The sequence below is a fragment of the Protopterus annectens genome, chromosome 2.part0, assembly GCF_019279795.1.
Source record: "Protopterus annectens isolate FY-2018-M chromosome 2.part0, PAN1.0, whole genome shotgun sequence".
NCBI classification, from domain to species: Eukaryota; Metazoa; Chordata; order Ceratodontiformes; family Protopteridae; genus Protopterus; species Protopterus annectens.
The window spans coordinates 870,012,260-870,035,963 of record NC_056728.1 but is presented as its reverse complement, the minus strand read 5'-3'; the positions used below and the strand labels follow the sequence as shown (position 1 = coordinate 870,035,963).

General features: G+C 41.1%; 1 protein-coding gene across 1 annotated transcript in view; it reads left to right on the top strand.

The window, feature by feature from the left end:
* The window catches only part of DNAJB14 (DnaJ heat shock protein family (Hsp40) member B14), a 798,655-nt gene that overhangs the window by 250,297 nt on the left and 524,654 nt on the right, over positions 1-23,704 (top strand). The window lies entirely within an intron of this gene.

The following is a 23,704-nucleotide window of genomic DNA, read 5'->3' as shown; positions in this document are numbered from 1 at the left end:
CAAAAACAGTTCTTTGTACACAGAAAATAACTTTGATTAAATCTTTTTCAGAATATTTGTGGCTTTCTGAAAATGCAGTAACTGTATTTAAGAAGATTAATAGTGAAGAAAAGAGAGAGAGAGAGAAAAAAAAAGAAAAAAAACAAGTCATTTGTTTTTTAGTCTTTTTTTTTTCTCTGAAGTCTTCCATGAAGCTTCTGTTGCCAACCTCTTTAATGAAGGACTAGCCCATTCCATTTCCTCTATTTTATCCAAAATCTTATTTTTTTTGATAAACAGCAATGCAGAGTCTAAGTCTTCAAAATTTCTGGGGCCATCAGGAAGAAAGATTTTTAGTTTGGCAGGAAACAGAAGGTAGGTTTTAAACTGTGCTTTCTTAAGCTCTCTTATTAATGGCAGAAAAACTTTTCTTTTAGTTATTACCAAGGAAGAATAGTCATTGTCAAAACGCACAGTTGCCTCATTGATTTTAACAGGTGCTTTAACCCAAGCAGATTTAAGTACCATCTCTTTATCAAAAGATGATAGAAATCTAACTATAACTGATCTAGGATACTTTTTGTTAGAGTTAGAATTAGATATGGATCTATGGGCTCTTTCGATACCAAAAGATAATGCTTCTGGTAAGTCTAAAGTTTTAGGGAGCCATGTATTTAAAAAAGAAGTAATATTGTTACCTTCAATATTTTCTGGCAGTCCAAAAAGCCTAATGTTATTGCGCCTAGATCTATTTTCCAGGTCATCAAGTTTAGTTTGTAGATGTGTGTTCTGTTTCAGCAAAAACTCAATGTTGATTTCTTCTTCTTGGATTCTATTCTCCATGTCATTTACAGTCTCTTCTATGCCTGTAATCTGAGTCTTCTGTTGTTGCAAGTCTATATGTAACAAATCTATTTGTTTTGTAGTTTTTCTATGAAGGTATCAATTTTAGTATCCAGTTTATCCATTTTGGCAGTAAGTTGCTGGATTGTAGATATCAGAGACTGAAGTTCTTTCTTGATGCTGGAATCTTGAGAATTTGTCTTACTGGAACTCATTTCAAACAGAGGAGCTGACAGAAAAATTTCCAAGGTGTTTTCTGACAGGAATATTATTAAAATTCTCTTTCTTTTTTAGATATTATTTAAGAAATAGATATTCCAAATGTATTTAGAAAGAAAATTACTTCATAAATTAATTTTTAAAGTAATTATTTCCTGTCAGTGCTGTGAAATTGGTGGCGCTGAAGAAATCTGCTGCTATCCTGTGTTCATCCTTGGCCATGCCCCAATTATGTTGATTTCTGAATGTGCAGAAAATAAAGAATTGCAGGAATTATTGCATGCAGCTGAACAGGTTGGAAAGCATACTTTGCAGTGTGGTTTTGATTCCTTAGAGGCCTCGTGCAGGGCCGCAGTTACTGGATCTGTGATTAGGAGGCATGCCTGGCTAAAGGAACAAAATTTGCCTGATCATGTTAAAGCTAAATTGCTAGATGCACCTTTACAGCATGATACTCTGTTTGGTATTAAGGCAGAAGAGGTTTTAAAGAAAATGGAAGACAAAGCTAAGTCTATGCAAACTGTAAAAGACTTCTTACAAGTGCAGCCACCAAGATTCAGTAGATACTGGCCTACACAAATTTGGTCCTTTCCTATGTCAGACAGAGCTCAAAGGGGCAAATCCAGATGCCCTAAGGGTTCCAGATACCAGGCGCAAGATTTATACAGGTCAAAGCAATGGGGTGCTTCTACCTCCAAATCTGGAGGAGATAAAGCACAAACCTACAGAAAACGGTCCCAATGACTTCCCTCTGCCTACTCCAAGCAGTTATCTTTTGGCAGCACCCTTAGGGGGAAAATTAGCACTTTTTGCTCAAAATTGGCAGTTAATAACCCAGGATTAGTGGGTGCTAAACATAGTATCACAGGGATACATATTCCATTTCCATACTCTGCCAATGGCAAACGGTTGGCCAGATCTGCCAAAAAATCAATGGACAGAGGCACAGAAACAGGTTACATCCCTCATGGATACGAGGGCCATTCAGCCAGTACCAGAACAGGAAAAAGGACAAGGTTTTTACTCAAGACTGTTCTTGGTACCCAGAAAGGGTAAGGCTTGGCGACCAATATTGGATTTATCGATTTTGAACACATACCTGGACAATCCAAAATTCAAAATGCTGACTTTGCAGCAGCTTCTGCCCATGCTGGGCAAGAATGCTTGGCTGGTGACATTAGACCTAAAAGAGGCATACCTGCATGTCCCAATAAGACAGTCATACAGAAGATACCTCAGATTCAAGGCTGGATTAATGCATTACCAATTCTCTGCACTGCCCTTTGGCTTATCTACCGCGCCCAGGGTCTTTACAAAGTGCCTGGCACCAATAATTTCATTTTGCAGACAAAGAAGTATTCAAATGTATCCTTACTTGGACAACTGTCTCATTCAAGCAGAGAACAAGGAGATTTTTCTTCAAACACCTGGCATTTGTGAAAAGGCTTCTAACATGCCTAGGATACACAATAAACGAAAAGAAATCACAACTGGTACCCCTCTCAAAAGATAACATTCCTGGATGCACGCTTCAATACAAATGCCCAGATGGCTTACCTCACGCCAGACAAGCAAATGCAACTGATTACTTACTTCAAACTGATGGCAACAAAAACCCAGTTATCTGCAAGACAAATTCTGCAGGCTTTGGGCTTCATGGCGTCCTGCATCCTACTGATTCCATATGCAAGACTGCATATGAGGAAACTTCAGTGGTACCTAAAAAGTTTATGGAGTCAACATTGTCACAGTTTGGAAACAATGATTCCTCTTATTCCCTGCCTACAACAGGAGTTTCTGTGGTGTACCCCTGCCAGCCAAACCTTAACAACAAGATGCATCAGATTATGCCTGGGGGACCCACATGGCAGGAAGATGCATTCAGGGCATATGGACTCCAAAACAAATGCATCCACATATCAACCAGAAAGAGATGCTAGCTGTTTAAAATGCCCTAACAGCCTTCAAGGACTTGCTTCATCCAGGACAACTACTGATTAAAGACAGACAACACCACGGTCATGTGGTATATAAACAAGCAGGGGGGCACACACTCATACCCCCTTTGCAGATTAGCCATGGCACTGTAGGACACAGCTTTGACTTACCAAATACATCTTCAAGCTCAATTCCTGCCAGGAAAGCAAAATACTCTGGCAGACAATTTAAGCAGAAACCTTATGGATCCTCACGAGTGGAAACTAGATCCACAAGTCTTCAGCATGATAACAAAGAAATGGGGGAGCTCAGACATAGATCTATTTGCCTCTCCTCGGAATTATCAATTGAAAATATTCTGTACAAGGACTTATCACAGGCAAGCATGGAAAGTGGACGCCCTATCCTTCAGTTGGAAAAACCTGTCAGTTTATGCCTTTCCTCCTCTGCCTCTTCTTCCCAATGTCCTCCTAAAAGTCAGACAAGAGAAACCAAAGATGATATTAATTGCCCCGGACTGGCCCCACCAATACTGCTACCCAATCCTAAGGAACTTGTCTCAATACCCAGCTTGGATCTTACCTCAAAGACCTCAACTACTGTCCCAGCAAAACAATCCGATCCTGCACAATCAACTCCAGACACTGAACCTGGCAGCATGGCTGATCATGTAGTTATACAAACAACACCTCTCAGTAAAGCTGTGATGGATATCATTTTGGAAGCCAGAAGGCCTAGTACTAGAAAATCTAACGCTGATAAATGGAAGAGATTCTGTGCTTGGAATCGAGCACAAGGAACTGATACAGCAGAACCAAATATTCCTCGGATATTACAATACTTGATTGAGATGCTTGACAAAGGCCTATCTTTCTCATTAATTAAAATCCATGCCTCTGCCATTTCAGCTCATTACAATACAGAGCCACCAATCTTTTCTCATCCTTTACTAAAGCAGTATCTTAGAGGAGCCAAAAATGTAAGGCTTCCTAGAAGATCACCAATACCTGCATGGGTCCTCAATTATGTGTTGGAAAAGCTCACCCTGCTTCCATTTGAACCAGCTGCTACCCCTGATATAGAGGTATTATCATGAAAAACAGCTCTGCTACTAGCAATTACTTCAGCAAGAAGAGTTTCAGAGCTACAGGCCCTCATGACTGTAGAGCCTTTTATCATATTTTACCCAGACAGGGTGTCTGAGGACAAATCCTACATTTATGCCTAAGGTGGTTTCCAGTGTGGCTCTTAACCAAACTATTCATCTGCCAACCTTTTATCCAAATCCGCAGAACAAGGGGGAGAGAATTCTGCATTCCTTGGACATATACAGACAGCTAAGATTCTACTTGAGCAGGACTAAAGCTCTAAGAAAAACTGAGCAATTACTAGTGACATATGCTGCAGGATCAGAAGGAAAGGCCATTTCAAAGCAAACTATTTCAAAGTGGATAAGCCACTGCATTTGTTTCTGCTACTTGCACCATGGTAAACCTGTGCCCAAGGGCATTAGGTCTCATTCCACCAGAGCTGCAGCTACTTCAGCAGCCTTTCTCAGAGGAGTACCAACCAAAGACATTCTAGAGGCTGCTACTTGGATTTCTGTTCACACCTTTACAAAGCATTATCTTTTGCCTCTGAGTCCAGGGCAGGCTTTGCCACTGCAGTTCTGCAGGGCCTTATAGCCGCACCTGATGCTGTTTAGCTCCAGCCACCCAACCATAGCTTTGGGATTCTACCCAAATGTAATGACTGCAACAGTGAAACATGAAGAACATAGTACAGTTGTGTACACTTAACCATAAATGTAGATGTTCGAGTGTATTAATTGTTGCAGTCCAGGTTACCCTCCCGCCATCCCCCTTTCATTCTGAAGTTTATCTTTCCTTCTCATATCTTCTACAACCTATGTGGTATTTGCTTGTAGATGAAGGTAAAGTTTATATTGATGCATGTCTCTCTCTCTCTCTCTCTATATATATATATATATATATATATATATATATATATATATATATATACATACATACACATACACACGTATATTTGCTACCTTTTGGGGGCACCTGACATCTGGGGCAAGAAAAACTAAAGAAAATGGTGTTGGCTGCATGTTTTATACCCCTGACGACTTGACGTCTTGGAAGAGGAGACAGCAACTGACACAGGACCCAAGACTTTGGAATTCAGGCCGACTGAGGGCAGCCTGCCAGCAGATTAACCAAATGTAATGACTGCAACAGTGCATACACTCGAACATCTACATTTATGGTAAGTGTACACAGCTGTACTTTCCTCAGATGGGCCAAAAATCTATGACCATCCAGGAGAGCCCCAACTCCAGCCTGTGACCTTAACATTGTATTGGAAAAGCTCACCCTTCCTTCTTTCGAGCCAGCTGCCACTGTGGATTTAAAATTCCTCTCTTGGAAAACAGCTTTCCTTTTAGCAATCACTTCAGCAAAAAGGGTATCTGAATTGCAGGCCCTCATGGCAGTGGAGCCTTTCATCATCTTTCATGCGGACAAGGTGTCCCTCAGGACCAATCCCTCCTTCATGCCCAAGATGGTATCCAGTGTGGCCCTTAATCAGTCCATTCATTTGCCAACCTTCTATCCTAACCCAAAGAACAAAGGGAAATGGATACTGCACTCTTTAGATGTGAACAGACAACTTAGATTCTACTTGGACAGAACTAAACCTCAAAGAAAATCTGACTAACTGCTGGTGGCATTTGCTGCAGGGGCAGAGGGTAAGGCTATTTCAAAGCAAACCATTTCCAAATGGATAGGCCAATGCATTCATTTCTGCTACAAACACCATGGAAAACCTATCCCACAGGGGATCAGACCCCACTCAACCAGGGCTGCATCTACTTCTACGGTCTTTCTCAGAGGCATCCCTACCAGGGACATCCTAGAAGCTGCTTCCTGGAGTTCAGTACATACTTTCACCAAGCATTACCATCTGCCAATTTTCTCTAAATCCAGAGCTGGCTTTGCCACTGCAGTCTTGCAGAGCCTTATAGCTGGTCCTAATGCTATCTAAATTCCTCCTCCCATCCTTATTTTTGGGAATCTGCCCAAATGTGATGACTGCAACAGTGAAACACGAAGAGCATTGTACAGTTGTGTACATTTACCATAAATGTAGATGTTCGAGTGTATTCACTATTGTAGTCCTGGTTACCCTCCCTCCAGCCCCCCTTTTTTCTTTTGGCTATACCTCTACTCTTCTCTACTTTACTTTGCTCAAAAGCTTTTTTGGTGTATTTGCTTTTTTGTTGGAGGTATATAACCTTGTATATTTATAGATTTAATTGCTTCCCATTAGGGGGGCACCTGATATCTGGGGCAAGAAAAACTGATGTAATGGCATCTGCTGCATGTTTTATACCCCTGACAACTTGATGTCATGGAAGAAGGGACAGCAACTGATGCAGGACCCAAGACTTTGTTAATCAGGCCGACTGAGGGCTACTGCAAGCAGATAACCCAAATGTGATTACTGCAACAGTGAATACACTCAAACATCTACATTTATGGTAAGTGTACACAAATGTACTTTTTCCACTCAGACTTCAGTCACTGCGAGGGAATACCTCAGAATTTTTGGTCTCATGGCATTTATGATTCTTATGATACCCCAGCAAGACTCCACTTGTGAACGATATAGTAGTATCTGAAATCTCTTTGGTGCCAACATCCAACACCCTTTGTCTTTTTAGGTCCCAGTACTTGGGTTTGTCAGAAGAGAAATGTTTAGGTGGAGACAACAGAAATTCTTAAATCCAGGTCTTTCCCTTCTCCATTCCTGCTGCAACGCAGTCAGTTACCACAAATGCTTCAGACTTTGCTTTGGGAGCAGTTTCAGGATGGCAAAAAGAGCAGGGGTTGTGGGACACCAAGGACAGATGCAAGCACATAAACATCAAACAGATGCTTGCCCTGATCAAGTCATTCAACTTCTCTGAATCATCTTTATTTCCCGGGACTTCTTCATGTGGTTACAGACAATACAACAGTCATGTTCTATATCAACAAGAAAGGGGGAACCAGGTTGTACCACCTTTGTAAACTAGCCATGTTAGCCTGGGATATAGCTTCACAGTAGAATCTCACTGTACAGGCATCCTACATTCCATCAGAGCAAAATTGTGTGGCAGACGAGCTGAGCAGGAGCAGAGCAGACCATCATGAATGGAAGCTAGATGAGGGGGTCTTCGAAGATTTGATCCATCTTTGGGAATTCCTCAAGTAGACCTCTGCCTCCCTTCTGAACAATCAGTTGGCAAAATTTTGCTCCAGAATTCCATGCAAGAAGGAAGGCTTGGAAGGTGGACACCTTTTCTTTGGACAGGAATATTCCTTTATACGTTTCTACTAATATCCAGGGTATGTATGAAGATTCAGAAGGAATCCCCCAAGATCATGATAGTGGCTCCTTTCCGGCCCAAGACAAACAGCAGAACGTAGTAAATTGAAACATGCAGAAGAGATTAACAACTGTAAATAAAACACGTGTAGTCACAAGGCCAAAACCTTTTAATGATAAAGCTTTCGGATACAATCCTTAATCAGTATAAAAAAATCTAACTAAGAACATCTTTACATATATAACTTAACATAATCACATGATATCACACAGCCAATAGAAGAATAAAAACAATCATTTCAAATACATTTGCTTACGTTTTAAAATAGGATAAAAAAGAAGAAACAGATGTAGGGTGAAGGTCTGTACCATATAACAAAAGTACAAACTGAAACAAAATAAAGACAAGGCTAAAATGCATATTACTTTAATAAACAAAAAACTTGTAAGCACTTTCGCGATGAACACACTGCTTCATCAGACAACCATGGAAGACTCTACAAACATTTAAATAGAGATAACCAACCAATAGGAAACACACAAAAGTGATGTCATTATAACATTAAAGCAATAAATACAACAAAATATTTAAGAAAGAACCACATTAAATGTATATGCAATAAAAACAGTTTATATAAAAAATGGTACTTTTTAGCAGTATTGCTTAATGCTGAAAGACCACCAAGTTTGAATGGTATTTCTAAATTGAAACCATTTTTAAAAGGACGTCCTTTAAAACATTAAACAGTTAACAGTTTTTATATAAACAGTTTTTTATTGCATGTACATTTAATGTGGTTCTTTTTAAATATTTTATTGTATTTATTGCTTTAATGTTATAATTACATCACTTTTATGTGTTTCCTATTGGTTGGTTATCGCTATTTAAATGTTTGTAGAGTCTCCCATGGTTGTCTGATGAAGCGGTGTGTTCATCGTGAAAGCGCTTACCAGTTTTTTGTTTATTAAATATAAATTAATATGAAGTAATTCGTATTGTAGCCTTGTCTGTTCAGAACTTTATTTTGTTTGTAAATTTTAAAATAGGTTTTAAAGAAACCATTTTATTTATACCAGGAGCATGGTCAGCATTTAAATGAATGATCCATTCATACTATTTCGTTTCCAATTTATTTAAACCACCACCCCTTTGGTCTTTAAAAACCACATCTAAAATTTTAAAGTTAAACACATGGGCATCATCATTATTCTTAGTGTTCAAGCGGAGCATTAGTCAAAACTTCCCTGTTCATCTCAGATTTATGTTCAACCATCCTTGCCCTCAATTTTCAAGTTGACTTCCCCACATAAAGTGCTACACAGGCCTTTGCAAGTAGCTAAATAAACAGTATTGCTTGTATTACAAGTAGCATAACATCTCATTCTATATATATTTTTTTGTAACAGGATGTGAAAAATATACATCCTTGTTTATATTTGCACAATTTGAACAATTGTAACAGGGTACAGTACCTTGCTTACTTGATAATACTGTTGACTGCTGAACAAAATCTTTATAGCAAAGCCGTCTCTAAGTTGGGACAATTTTTATAAGAAAAACTAGGGAAAGTGTTAAGTTCAGGCAGAGGTAACAAAATGCACCAATTCCTTTTTATTATAGCTTCTGTAGCACTACTAGATCTACTAAAAGTGGTCACATAAAATAATTTATTATCATTAACGTCCCTAGAAATATTCTGAAAAGGATGTGTACAAGTAACATATGGTTGTAGGAAGTCGGCTCTCTCTAGTAAAACATCACTATAGATATTATCCAGAAAACATTTGTCATATCCCCTATCAGTAAAATCAGTCATTAATCATCAGTATTTAACCTACAAAATCCAGACAGTTAAGCTTTCGCAATGCTTTTAAACACGAAATGAGGGTGCATGCTCCTCCTATTGAGGTACTTATTCTTATGCACAGTTGTGTTCAACCCAAAATCATTAACAAAAAAACTCAGCATCAAGGAAATTAATTCTTGACTTTTGTAAATTAGTTTGAATGTTAAGAAATCTGTAATTTGATCAGTATAACCAACAAACTGTACTAATTCGGACTTGCTTCCCTTCCATACAAGAAAAACATCATCCACAAATCTGTGAAAAAACAGTATTCATGAAGAATATGCAAAATTATTAAAGATAAAAAACTCATCCTCCCACATTTTTAAGGCTAAATTCGCATATGTGTTCCCCATTGGTATGCCCATTGCAAGTCCTGTTAATTGATGGTAATACTTCTCACCAAATAAAAAAAAAAAAAAGTATTATCAAAACTAATTGCACTAATTCACAAACCGTTTCAATTTGTCCACTATGCCCTCCTTTTGGTCCCTGTGCAGTAACTAGCAAGACTACTATGAAAAGATCTAGTACATTTATTCCAGTTGGTCACGGTGCAATAATGGCGTTTGCTGAAATTTGCGAGAAACAACTACGGGATTTATTTGAAGAGTATGTTCCTAATAAGTATAATTTGACTCTAAGGGAATATGAAGCTTTTTTGAGCCTGGAGGATAATTCTGATATCATTGTAAAAGAGGCAGACAAGGGTGGTGCCATTGTCCTTATAGACCATGAAATATATTTTATTCAGGTTAATGAGGTGTTGAATGATGGTAATGCTTTTGAACAAGTTACAGTGGCTGATGTACGTAAATGCATACAGAATGTGAATTTAATGATTTATGATTTGCAGATTAACAATGATATTTCATTGGATTTATTCCATTATTTTAGTGTACCCTGTCCTGTTGTGCCTAGGCTTTATGGCCTACCAAAGATGCCTGTATAGACCCCGATGAGACCAATTGTCTCTGGAAGGGGGTGGATCACTGAACCTGTTTCACTATATCTTTAGAATTCTTTGAGTGGTTATTTGAAAAGTGAAAAGTTTTATAAAAGACACAGGTGATTTTCTTTATCTCAATTTCGCGAATGGTATGACATCTATGTTTGTGATGATTATTTGCTTGTAACTTTAGATATTGTATCACTTTTTACAGTGATCCCACAAGAATATGGCATATGAGCTATTGGAGATCTTTTGGTAGAGGTAGGAGGTGATAGTGGACAACAAATTGAAACTGTTTGTGAATTATTGCAATTAGTTTTGAATAATTATTTTTCATTTGGTGATAAGTATTACCATCAATTAACAGGAGTTGCAATGGACACACCAATGGGGAACACACATGCGAATTTTGCCTTAACAAAATGTGGGAGGATGAATTTTGTCTTTAATAATTCTGCATATTCTTCACGAATACTGTTTTTTGCAGATTCGTGGATGATTTTGTTGTATGGAAGGGAAGATGGTCTGAATTAGTACAGTTTGGTTATATTGATCAAACTACAGATTTCTTAAAATTCAAACTAACTTACTCAAGGTCAAGAATTAATTTCCTTGATGTTGAGTTTTTTGTTAATGATTAAAGAAAACCTACTACTAAAGAATTGTATTTTAGCAAATGGAAACTTTTTTTTTTAGTTGGTGCCAACAACATATCCAGTGCCAATTCAGGGCTAGTTCTGTGGTTTTACAGTATTTGTGTGAGTTGCTATCATATGGCCTTTCTTATTCCTCTGTCAGGGTTCATTTATTGGCCATTTCAGCATGTTTGTCTGAGGGTCCTTCACTTTCAAGGCATCCTCATGGCAAAATGTTCTTGAAAGGGGTTTTGTATAAGAGGCCTGCAATTAAACTGGTGGCCTCTCCTTGGAATCTTAATTTTGTTTTAGAGGAGCTAATGCTTGCTCCATTTGAACCAGCTACTCTGCCATACTTGAGGTTCTTAATGTGGAAAACTGTTTTACTGATTGCTCTGATCTCTGCAAGAAGGATATCTGAGTAGCAAGCTCTTATGGTGAGTCAACCATACCCCTTTTTTCACAGGGCAGGGATTCTTTGAGAGCTGATCCTTCTTTTATCCTTAAAGTGGTATGTATCAGAGTTTACTTTAAGCCAAATTATCCATCTCCCCATTTTCTTTTTTGAACTTTAAAATGAGGGAGAAGGGATACTCAGATCTCTGGTACTATCTTTACAGAACTAAATCTTTCAGGTCTTCAGATCAATTGTTCATTTCTTGTGAAGGTAAGAAGGGGCAACTTGTATCAAAACAGACTATTTCCAAATGGTTGTCTAAGACTTTTATACTCACATTGACAAATCTACTCCAGGCTGGGTCAAGGTCCACTTTACCAGGGCTTTAACTTCATCTATGGCTTTTTGGAAAGGGTTGGATGCTAGACATATTCTCGAAGCTGCTGCTTGGTCATAGGATCATAGGAGGTTACTAGGCTAATGGCCCTGGGGCCCTTACAAGCCTAGCCAAGAGTTTATCCCCAAAAAAGAAACCTCAGTCAGCACCTGTTGCTCCTGTCAATGAGAGATAAAGGTTGTGCTTGGAGGATCAGCAATGTACTCTGTTTGACGTGTATGGGAAATCTATTCCAGAAACAGGGCAGCCTCTGGGTGATGAACCTGTCTTTCCAGCAGGTTTTATGTCCCATATTAGATTTAGGCCTTTCGAGCGGGTAATGCACCAAAGAGTTAGACTTATGGATATGGAGCATCTGTAGTAGGGCAGGGTCCGAAATTGCTTTGTAGGTGAGACGCAGATCACCTCTGAGCAATCTGTAAGATACAGAGTAGAGTGATAGTGATTTGAGCCTGTCCATATAGGACAGGTGTTGGAGGCCATGGATTCTCTCTGAGGTATTTTGGTGTCCTTTCCAGCTGGTGCAGGTGTTTGGCGAGGTACATACCAAACTGGGCGTTGTACTCAATTATTGGCCTAATGAGGGAGGAGTCCAGAGAGGTAATAACCTCCTTTTTTCTGGATGCAATCTCTTTACTTATGAGATGAACCAAGTAAAAGGCTGCAACATGATGGTTGAATATGAGATTATCAACCTGTGTACCCAGGTCTTTCACCACAGTTTGTGTGCTTAGGGGTTGCCATTGGTGTGGTAATCAGTAGGGGCCTTGTTTTTGCTGAATGGTATGATAATATATTTTTTTGTATTTAACTTAAAGCCATGAATTTGACACCAGTCATTTATTGCTGTGAAACCCTCTTGTAGTATGTTAATATAATTTGGCGAGTCAGTGACAGCACCCAAGTCACAGTCATCTGCAAACCTGGTCAGCCACAGGCCTTTTGTCTTTGCTTGGACCTCTGAAAAGTAGATACCAAACAGTAGGGGGTCCCAGGACAGATGCCTGGGGAACACCACTAGTGACAGGTCTGCTGACAGAGGTGAAGGCACTTATTCTGACCTTGTAGGTCATATCGGTGAGCCAGTTGGTCACCCACATGATGAGATAGGGATTTGCACCAAGTTACATTAGCTTTTTGATGATGCCCAAGTGGGTGATTGTGTCAATGGAGTATGTACTGACTATCCATCATCCAGGGCCTTGGTGGCAGTCTCAAAAAAAATTCAGCCAGGTTCAATGGGCAAGATGTGCCCTTGACGAATCCAGAGAGGGTGGGGTTAAGTGCTTGGAGATTGCTGTTTTCTTGTTTGAGGTCCATAGTAATGCGCTCCATGGCATTACAGATCAGACTTGTCAAGCTAATGGGGCGATAGTTTCCCAGGGTCAGTAGTGGCACCACCTTTGTGAAGGGGATGATAATGGCAGTTCTCCACTCTGCTGGAATGAAGCCTGTAATTAGGCTGTGGTTGAATAGGGTGTTCAATGGCAAAGGTAGTTCTTCTTGGAGATGGTGCAGAATACAGCCTAGGATACTATCAGGTCCCGTAGAAGCTGTGTTTTTTGCCTTGGGTAGGGCCTTTTATACTTTGATCTATGGAGATGTGAGGTGCGAAACAAGTACTGGGGATGTCAGATGGGCCTTTGGGGGGATAGAAGGGTGAAGTTTGCCCTGAACCTATCTGCTAGCAGGTTGGCAAAGTCAAGGGGATCCGTGTAAGTAGTACCATTAAGAACTAATTCTGAACAAACCTGGGCTTTGGCTTGGAGGTTCCTGATGTAACTGAAGAAGGCTTTGTGGTTTCCCTTTGTTTCAGAGGCTAGTTTTGATTCATAATAGGCTTTGGAGGTTTTCACTAATGATCTAATTTGCTTGTTGAGGCTAAGGAGGGAGTTTTTCAAATTGGGAATTTGTGCCTTTATACCCTGTGGACAACAGTTTCTTCCTTTTGTTGTAAAGACTGTTGATAGAGGATGAGCACCAGACACATTTATTTTTCCTTGAGGAGCAGGTTTTAGTTCTATTGGGTATGGCTGAGTCCATGCAGTTATACAGGTGCTTGTGTATTGCATTGGTATACTGTTCAGCATAGTTGTCTGCATCCTCTGAGGGGGGTGGTGGTGTGAAGCTATCCCTTAAGAGGTTGTAGTCAGAAGTTTTTTAGCCTGGTTACAGCTGGGGAGGTGGGTGGGATAGAAACTTCGAATGAGACAGACCGATGGTCTGATCTCACCAGAGGAGAACTTACTATGGGTGTGGTGCAGCAGTCACCCATGTTGGTGAGAACCAAGTCCAGAATGTTATCTCCCCTTGTGGAGGATGAGACTAGCTGGTCTAGTGCATTAGAATTGATGAAGTCAAGGAATCGTTGGGTGAGTGCATTAGTGCAGGAATAGTTCACCCAGGCTATGGTGGGGTAGTTGAAGTCACCAAGAATCCGTGTGTTAGGGGGGTATGGTGCTGCAGTCAAGTAGGTTCAGGTAGGAGGAGTAGGTGTCCTGAGTCATGGGGGGGGGTATATAGCTGGCTACAACTTGGATGTGTATCTTGCCAACTGTCAGTTGCACCTGGAGTAGTTTGTGTGTCATGCTGGCAAATCAGTCTGGAGGTGTGCTTGTCTTTAATGAAGATAGAGACACCACCACCCTTAGCCTTCCCTACTTAATTTTGCGGTTGGAATGTGTGGAATGAGGTGTAACCTGGTAAGGCAGGGGTGCTCTCCACAGCCTTGAACCAAGTTTCCATGACTGCACTGATGTCAGCATCTTTCAGTGTGAGGAGAGCCTCCAGTGAGTGCATTTTCAGGGTAAGGCTGGTAGTGTTAAGCAGTGTGACCTTCAATTTGCTTTATGACAGATCTTTTATGTTGAAAGATTTGTGTTTGGACATTGCCTAAAAAGTCACGATGGGGGAGGCAAGAGCCCTGGCCAAAATCTGGAATCCCAGGGATGATAGGTGGAGGCTATCTCTAGCAAAGCATCGAGGCCTGTCAAGCCAGTCATCCCAGGCAGATACTGGATCCCCTAGGAATGACACCAGAAACTAAGCCAATTGTTGAAGTCCATTATTTTTTGTTGGTATTGTGGTATCATTCTTGGTGAAGGTAGGATGCTGCTTAGGGCTAGAGTCATACCTGCCTGGGACACGTACTCTGAGAGCTCAGTCATGTCTCTCTTCATATATTCCAGGTAGGTACATCTCAAGTCATTCATACCAAGATGGACAATGACAGAGCCATACTTGTACCTGTTGTGGAGAAGCTTAAGTGCATGCTTGATGTGATGAATTCTAGCACTTGACAGATAACTGACCATGATCTTCTTGTCAAGCCTGGTTGAGGGGTCATCGGTGTGTCTTACAGTTGAGTTGCCAATGACTAGTATGTTTTGTTTATAGTTGTACCTTATGGGTTATGTTTGTGAGACAGTGGTGTGTTGTCTGCTGTCTTTGATGCTTGGTGTTGTGTGTAGAATGTTTGTGAATGTGTTTTGGAGGGCTCTGCTGTTTAGGTAAGTATTTGTTGAGGACCTCTCATTGGTGGGTGTGCATTGTACTTGGCTATGTGATGTGGATGGTTTGATGTTTGTGCTGGCAGTCTCCTCTTTGTCAGGAGTACTGACTGTGGCACGGGAGAGCATGGATTCCAGGCTACTGATATAGATGAATTTCTCGCAATTAGAAGAATTATGTGCTAGGAGAAGAGGGTTGTCAGTGAACATGAGGCAGTTGCTACACTTTCTCAGTATGCTTATGTCAACCAAGCTAGTAGGAGAAACTGATGGGAATTGTCAAGACGTAGTGTTCTGAAACTTGGGCAGATTTATGGAGAGAGGGTTTTAAAAAGGGTTTGTCCACAAGAGTGTAGACCACAAAAACGTTCTTAAATGTAAAATAACTGGCCTGAAGCAAAACCACAAAAACCAGTGTGCGAAGGGATCAGTCCACCAATGAATATCCAAAAACAGATTTATTAACGAAGGCAAGTCCAACATACAACATTTTCGTCAACACTGTGACTTCATCAGATACAATTAACAATAAAATTCATGGGTATATATACACATAATTGGTTTCAATCTTTCAATTATAGTTCATTGATAGTTCAGTTTTAAAGAGACATAGAAACCACTGGTAATATACCTAAAACACCGTAATTCTAATAAAACCCTAAGGTGTATAACATATATAAATATAAATGTACAATATAACAAGTTTAAAAATAATAATAATAAAATATTATAAATACTATTAAAAATTATTTATATACAACAGGCTTTTAGCTTTGAGAGGCTTAATAGATATGTATTCATTTAAGCCTGGGTCCCTATTAGATTCCAGTAAAATTTGCCAATAAGTTTCCCTGTGTTCTAATCTAATTTCCCATGGCCCTCCTCTATTGTCTTTATAAACAGTTTCCAAAACAAAAAACTGATACTTGGCTGTAGGGCATGTCGTAAGGTGTCTATAAAGAGCATTTTTCAAATTTTGTTTTTGTATCTCGTATAAATGCTCATAAATCCTTCTTTTTAGAGGACGTTCAGTTTAGCCCACATAGAAATTGGGACATGATAGACAAAAAGCCAAATAGACCACCCCTGACTATTGCAGTTGGAAAACCTAGTAGACTTGATATATTTATTTCTAGCTGCAAGAAAAAAGTTTTCTTGATTGGCAACACAGTGACACTGTGTGCATGAACCACATTTGTAAGTGCCCATACGTTTGTTGGCCTGAAGCCCAAGTGCAAAAAACAAAACAAAACTAAGAGGCTTAGTATAATAGACCATTTTAATCAGGCTAACGAGCAGTAATAAATGTAGCAGAATAAAAGCACGTGAACACTTAAGAGCAAGCAGCAAAGCAAAATAAGGTAATAAAGTAGGAAGAACAAAATTACAGTAAAAGCAGCTGAATGAAGTATAATTTATTATTTTTTTTTTTTTGGTGGCGAGGGAGGAAACGGAAGCTAATTCAAGATTAAGAAACTAATGGAGATGGCCTTCCCAAATGCTCTCTCTGTACACAGTAGAGTGAGCTGATGAGATAGAACAGGGAGGAGTGTCCAAAATCAAAGAGCAAGGGGGTAGTCCTTCCCAAATTATCTCACTTTACTCAGTATAGTGAGCAAATGAGATGGCACTGGCAGGAGTGTCCAAAATCAAATTTACAGCAGAGTTGGGCAATTCCAAAGCCACCAAAACAACAACACTTGGGCGGGAGGGTAGGGAAAACAAACTGCAGACAGAGACTGGCAATATTCAATCAAGCAAATAAATGCAGTACAGTGTTCACTATCACTGGGACAGATCAAGTGTAAAAATATATACTTGTATCAGCTTTGTATGTCCAGATGTTTGTAGACTCAATCACAGCTAGGCTACAAGGAGCAGGAGCAGCCCTGATACAAGTCCTTTGTACATACCTTTACAAAACACTGTAAGCTTGATTCCTTCTTTAGCTCTAGATCAAGTTTTGCTAGGACAATTCTCCAGGAGCTCATGGTCCCCTCTCCTTCCTCTTCTGTTATAGTTAGCTATGGTAATTTACCCATATAGCAAAGGCTACTGCAACAGTGATCAGTATGAAGAACATAGTACAGATGGGCAAGATGAGCTGTTCGAATGATCCCTCTGTTCTCCCCCTTGTTTTTTGGTGAGTTTTTATGCCAGGGTGTGGACATTTATTTTATTTTTTTGTTATTCCTAGCATTGCCCTTTCAGGTCTTGGCCTCCCTCTGCCTGCTGGCAGGAAAGTTCTGAAGGGCTTTGTGCCCAGTCTTGTCTTTTAGTCGGCTCATCTTGAGCTATTTGACAGCTTGGATGTGTGGAAGGTGTCCTGAAACTTTGGAAGCTGGCAGTCCGTTATATCTTTGGCAAAATATAACCCCATATGTTTAAGGCTACAGTAACATTTGTACATCTACTGTTACAGTAAGTTCAGCTTATACACCTATACTTTCCTAGACTACCATGTATGTGTGTTCTCTGAAATAAATATCTGCTGCATTTTGCTGTGTGCAAGTTATTTTGTGCCTTATGATTTAAGCGCAGAAACAACTTGTGTCCTGAGGATTTCATTGTAGTTCACTTGTGTTTGTGGATTGATTTATTACTGATTTATACCTTAAGTATTCCAGAGGTGGTGTGGTTAAAAACATGTATGTAAAACATGCTGTTGCTAGCCTACTAGCTGACATATTCCAGAACAGTGGGTAGCTTTGGGGAAGGTATCTTATTTCTTTAAACTGGCAGTCAGGTTTTACTTATTACTCTTAAGTGGAAATGTATTATATCCTGAAAATCAAGTAAGCAGAGGATTTTGTCAAAAGACCTGCTTTAAGTGTGCACATCCCACACAGTTGCACTTCACACTTGAATATGCATTTTGCAGTTTTTCATAGTTAAAGTTTATTTAGAATCCACCTGACCTGTATGATGTAGGAGTAAAGTGCCGTTGGGTTGCTTGCTGATTCTTTTGTAATCCATCAGTACCTTTCTTCATAATTTCCATTTTAAAAACACTGTTCTCATCTGTACACCCCTTACTTAGACATAGTGAAGAGTTAGGATTAGAGTTATGGATGCTTGTATTGTAGCAAGTTTAGTTATGTTGTGAAGTAGACGTCAGTTCTAATATAATAGTATTGGCTGTTTTTCTAGGTTCCTTTTGCCCCCATGCTTGCTGGCCATCAAGTGTGTCTCTCCTGGAATTGAGCCCATTTGAAGTCCTTGTATTCAATGTTGCAGTATTCTTTACATCTGGGTTGTATTCTGCCCAAATGTCCCGACGTCTGGTCTGTATACAAGAGCTTAGAGCCACTGCCTGTACGTGGGATGTCGCATGTAGGCACAGACAACGTCGGCCATAAAAGGGACGTCCACACGTACCATCTTCAGAACTTTGTCGCTACCATTCAGAAAGGTTGACTTGTACTTTCGGTCTGCTGTTGGATCCCTTTGGTTCATCTTATAGCTTCAGATAAGTACGTCATAGGGGATTTAATATATTGCTACTGCCTTTTGTTTTGTTAATGTCATCCAGGAAGGGCAAGTGTAGGTGTGCAACACAAATTCCACATAAAGATGGTCACGGGCTGTGCTTGTTTTGCTTAGAGCCTACTCATGACCACTGGTCCTGTTCTGTTTGTCAGGGCTTCATTCCCAAAACTTTGCGCAGTTGTCTGTCGGCTTTAAATTTATACTTAGAAAACCAAAGACTTAAATGTCTGGCTAGGGATGCTATGGAGAGTTCCGTGAGTACTTCTAAGCCAACTGTAAAGGGGAAGATCAGCAAGGCTAGGCCAGAATCCTCTTCAGCTGTGCCTACTTCCTCCAAATGTACCCCTTGTGGTTGATGAAAACTCAGCAGTATGATCGGAGGTACTGGGACGGAAGCTGTCAGGAGTGTGGATCCTAGCACGTCCGAGGCTACGCAGATGTCCAGTTCAAATGACCTGGGGGAACCGCGGCTTGTCCAAAGAATTTCTGGAGGTTAGGCCTACTTCTGTTTTTTCTCCTCAACAGGAAAAGCCTATGAAGAAGAAGTAAAAGACTAGGCATGTTCCCACTTCTTCCCAATCCAAAGTATCCACTCCTTCCCAATCCAACATAGTTGAAGTTTTTTCGCAGGGCCTTAAGGCCCTGATGGATTTGAGGTCTGTGGGTTCACCATCACGCATGACACAGATTCTGAGGAGTCCTCACCTGATGAAGATGCTCTAGCTTAGTCCACTCAAATTCCCTCTCCTCTGAAATATGCTTCCCCAGAGGAGGAGTCTAATGGGGGGGGGGGGTTCTCCCATGGAAGAGCTTTCCTTTGGGGGAACTGTTAATAAAACGAGGGAGTTTTTCAGGTGGGATTCTTCTCAAATTTCTGAAGAACAGAAGAGATGTGAGCTTCTATAGGTGGAAGCCCCTGCACCTTCAGCATTCCCACCAGTCCTGACAGCCTTTTTAGATGTTTTCAAGGCTGCATCTAAGACTTCTGACTCCCAAGCCCCTGCCCCAGAGAGACCTGACCATTTCTGTAAGGTCCCAGAGGTTCACAGATTTCTTTTTAAATGCCCCTCAGCTGATCACGCTGTGGTTTCCATTACCTTTCCATTATAAGTCCTCATGTTTATCACCTTCTACCAAGTTGCTCCTTTTCTGATGAGGAAAGTAAAATTTTGGAAAGGTTGGGCAAGAAGGTGTATACCTCCTCTACCTTGGCTATCGGGGTGATTAATTATCAGTCACATGTCCAGGTATGCTCTAGCCTAGCTTACTCAGGCCACCTAGACTCTTTCCTTATTGCCAGATTCAGAGGCTAAATCTCAGGCCCTTGCTCTTCTATCATCCTCCTCTCGTGTAGCTAGACACACTATCAAGTGTAGTTATGATGCAGTGGAGGCCTGTGCCAGAGCAGCAGCTTCTGCTTTTGTTCTAAGAAGACATTCCTGGCTGTGTCTCCAGACAGTTCCTGATGATATCAAGGCAAAATTCCTTTATGCCCCTCTTGACAATTCCTCACTGTTTGGAAAAGCAGCTGCAGAGTGGTTTGTCACTGCAGGAAAAATGTAAGGAACTTCAGGATTTGAAAACCTTCTGGTTTCACCAGTTCCAAAATTTAATATTTCCCATCCAAGACTTCCTTTGTTAGGAAACCTGCTCATTCCTCCACTCCTGTTCCTACTGGAACTAGACCCTACAAGCCTTCCAGGAGGCACCCACAGGCTGACTGTCACTCGTACAGCTGCTTTTGTGGCCCCTCCTCAGTAGCCCTTTCAGCCAAGACAGAGTCCTCTGTGATACCTTGCACCCTCTTCCATGTCATACCTCTCAGTCCCTTCGCCTCCCCCTCTCCTTACCAGCTTGGATGGAGATCACCCAGGACTCCTGAGTAATTTCAGTCATCCAAAATGGATACTTTGACATGGAAGACCCTCCCACTCTTGCAGAGAATTCCTCAACCTCCCTCCAGTCAACTGCATCTGTTTCCCTTGATTCTGGATCAGCTTACAAATTAAGGCACCTTTCAGTCTGTCCCTCAAGACCAGCAAGGGAGGGTTTTTACTCCAGGATGTTTCTAGTTCCAAGCAAAGATGGCCCTTGGAAGCCTAGCTTGGATCTTTCCCTATTAAACACCTTCCTGGTGGTGTCTTCTTTCAGAATGCTATCCCTACTTACTCTTCTGCCCCTGGTCCCACCTCAAGCTTTATTAACTTCAATGGATCTCAAGGATGCACACCTGCATATTCTCATATATCCCTGCTTCAGAAAAGTTTTGCGCTTCTTGGTGGGTTCATTGCACTTTAAATTTACTGCGTTGCCCTTTGGTCTTTTCACTGCTACAAGGGTATTCACAAAGTGCCTAGCCCCAGCCATTGCATACTGCTACAAGGGTATTCACAAAGTGCTTAGCCCCAGCCATTGCATGTATCTCATGGAGGTTGTTCTGCCTCTTCCTTCCATCATGGCCAGGGAGGTTTTGAGACTGCTGGGGTTTATGGCCTCCACTATTCCCATGCTGCCCTTTGCAGAGCTACACTTGAGAAAGTTCCAGTGGTTATTCAAAATAGTTTGGTCCCAACATGCTCATCCTTTAGATGTCATGAGTCCCCTTCTTCCCTACTAGAAAGCAGAGTTAGGTTGGTGGATGCAGCAACTCAATCAGAACCCTGGCCTTCCTCTACAGGTTCTTCAACCAGTTCAGCAACTCTTCACAGTCACCTCAGACTTGGGGTGGGGAGCAACCTTTGCTTCCAGGAAAGTTCAGGGCCTTTGGTCCCATTCTCAAAGGAAGGAACATAGTAACATCTGGGAAAAATGAGAGCTTTACTTACAGATCCTTCACTTACAGATCCTTTGGCCTTACAGATCTTTCAGACTATTTCTGCCAGGACCACTACAGATGCTCACAGACAATACCACAGTCCTTTGGTACATAAACAGGGAGGCACAAAATCTTATCTCCTTTGTCATTTGACCATTAAGGCTTGGGAATCTGCTGCCTTATACAAATACCTTCCTTCAGTTCAGAACTCTGCAGACGCATTAAGAAGGTCCATGACACAATCTCACGAGTGGATGCTCCAGATATATGTGACCTAGTTCACCAGGGGGGTACTCCAGAACTGGACCTGTTTGCATTCCCTATGAACAGACAACTTCCGTGATTCTGTGCCAGGGTCCTTAATCCTCAAATACAGATGGTGGATGCCGTGTTATGGAAAGGGAGGCCTCCTTCCCCTTAATTCAGAAAGTCCTGTTGAAAATTCTACAGGACAAACCAAAAAATCCTGCTAGTGACTCCCTTTTGGCCAAGGCAGCTCTGGTTCCCTCTTCTGCAATTAGCCAAAGGTCATTACTACAAGTTATCTCACTGGCTGGACCTTCTCACTCAGGACAAGAGATCATTGATCCACCCACATTTGCTAACTCTACAGCTGATCCTGTGGGTGATAAACTTCTGATCCCTTTCAGGCACCTATTCTCTAAGGACGTGCAAATGGTTTTGCAGGAGGCCAGGAAACCCACTACTAGAAAATGTTACATTTCCAAGTGGAGAAGATTTTCTATTTTGTGCCAAAAAAGGAAAGTGGATCCCTTTAGTGTGGACATTCCACTAGTGCTTTCCTACCTGTGTGAGTTACTCAACAGTGACCTTTCTTACTCCTCAGTTAAGGTCCATTGTTCTGCCTTGCCTGCCTGATTGCCTTTGACCCCTCCTCTAGCTTCCAGGCTAGAAGTTAAGCTTTTTCTAAAGGGTGTCCTACACTTAAGACCCCCCAGGAAACCAGTTCCTCCTTCCTGGAATCTCAATTACTGGATGTACTGGAAAAACTTACCTAGGCCCCTTTTGAACCAACCTCTTCTGCTTCCCTGAAGCTTTGCACATGGAAAACAATACCTCTGGTAACCTTAACCTCTGCCAGAAGGGTTTTTGAAATTCAGGCATTAATGGCTTCGCCTCCTTTTCTGGTCTTCCACAAGGACAGGGTATCCTTGAGAACTAACCCTTCCTTCATGCCAAAAGGGGTGAACGAATTGTCACTTAACCAATCCGTCCAACTGCCTACCTTCTTCTCTTCACCTCAGTCATCTAGTGGGAGGATTTTACACACCTTAGATGTACATAAACAACTCGGATTTTACCTTGACAAAACAAAAGTCTATCAGGAAGTCTGACCAACTTTTTGTGTCATTTCATCCCAGGGTTCTGGGCTTGCCTGTGTCCAAACAAACTGTATCCACATATATTTCTAAGGCTATTGTGTTTTGCTATGAATTCCATGGAAAGTCCTTAGGATATTTCAAGGCTTATTCTGCTAGGTTAGTTGCATCCTCAGGGGCCTTTTTCAAGGGCCTAGATCCCCATTGCATCTTGGAAGCAGGCACCTGGTCATCTGTTCACACCTTCACGAAACATTACAAATTGGACACTGTTTCCAGATCCAGAGTAGGATTTGCTAAGGTAATTTTGCATGGATTCTTGGAAAATGCTTCTTAGCTTTCACTTTTCTATCTTCCTCCCTGGGTTCCCTGTACAGCTCTGGCACTCTCCCAGATGTAAGGAATACTGCAACATTGAATAGAAGGACATAGAATAGTTGCGCAAAATCTTAACATAACCATAGATGTCCTTCTCTTCTGTGTTGCAGTATTCCATCCCTCCTGCCTTCCCCCTACAGCTTGCTCTTTCCTAGAAAGATCCACCTAGGCTCCCCAGGAGTTTTCCTCATGGGGATTTCTTATTCTGAAGATGATACGTACAGACGTCCCTTTTATAACTGAAGTTGTCTGTGCCTACACGCAACATTCCACATACAGGCAGTGGCTCTAAGCTCTTGTGTACAGGCCAGACGTTGAGACATTTGAGTGGAATACAACCCATATGTAAAGAATGCTGCAACACAGAAGAGAAGGACATCTATGGTTATGGTAAGATTTTACACAACTATTCTTTCCCTGAGGATGGGAGTCCCCAAAACTGCAGAGATGAGAGCTGTACTGATGGGCCATGATTCAGGCAAATATAAGGGTTGCTTGTGCCCTTCACCTGCATCACAGTCATGAGGGTGTTTTTTTTTTTTTTTTTCTTGTATGAAAGCCCTAACCTCAGTACAGGACAAGAGGAGTAAGT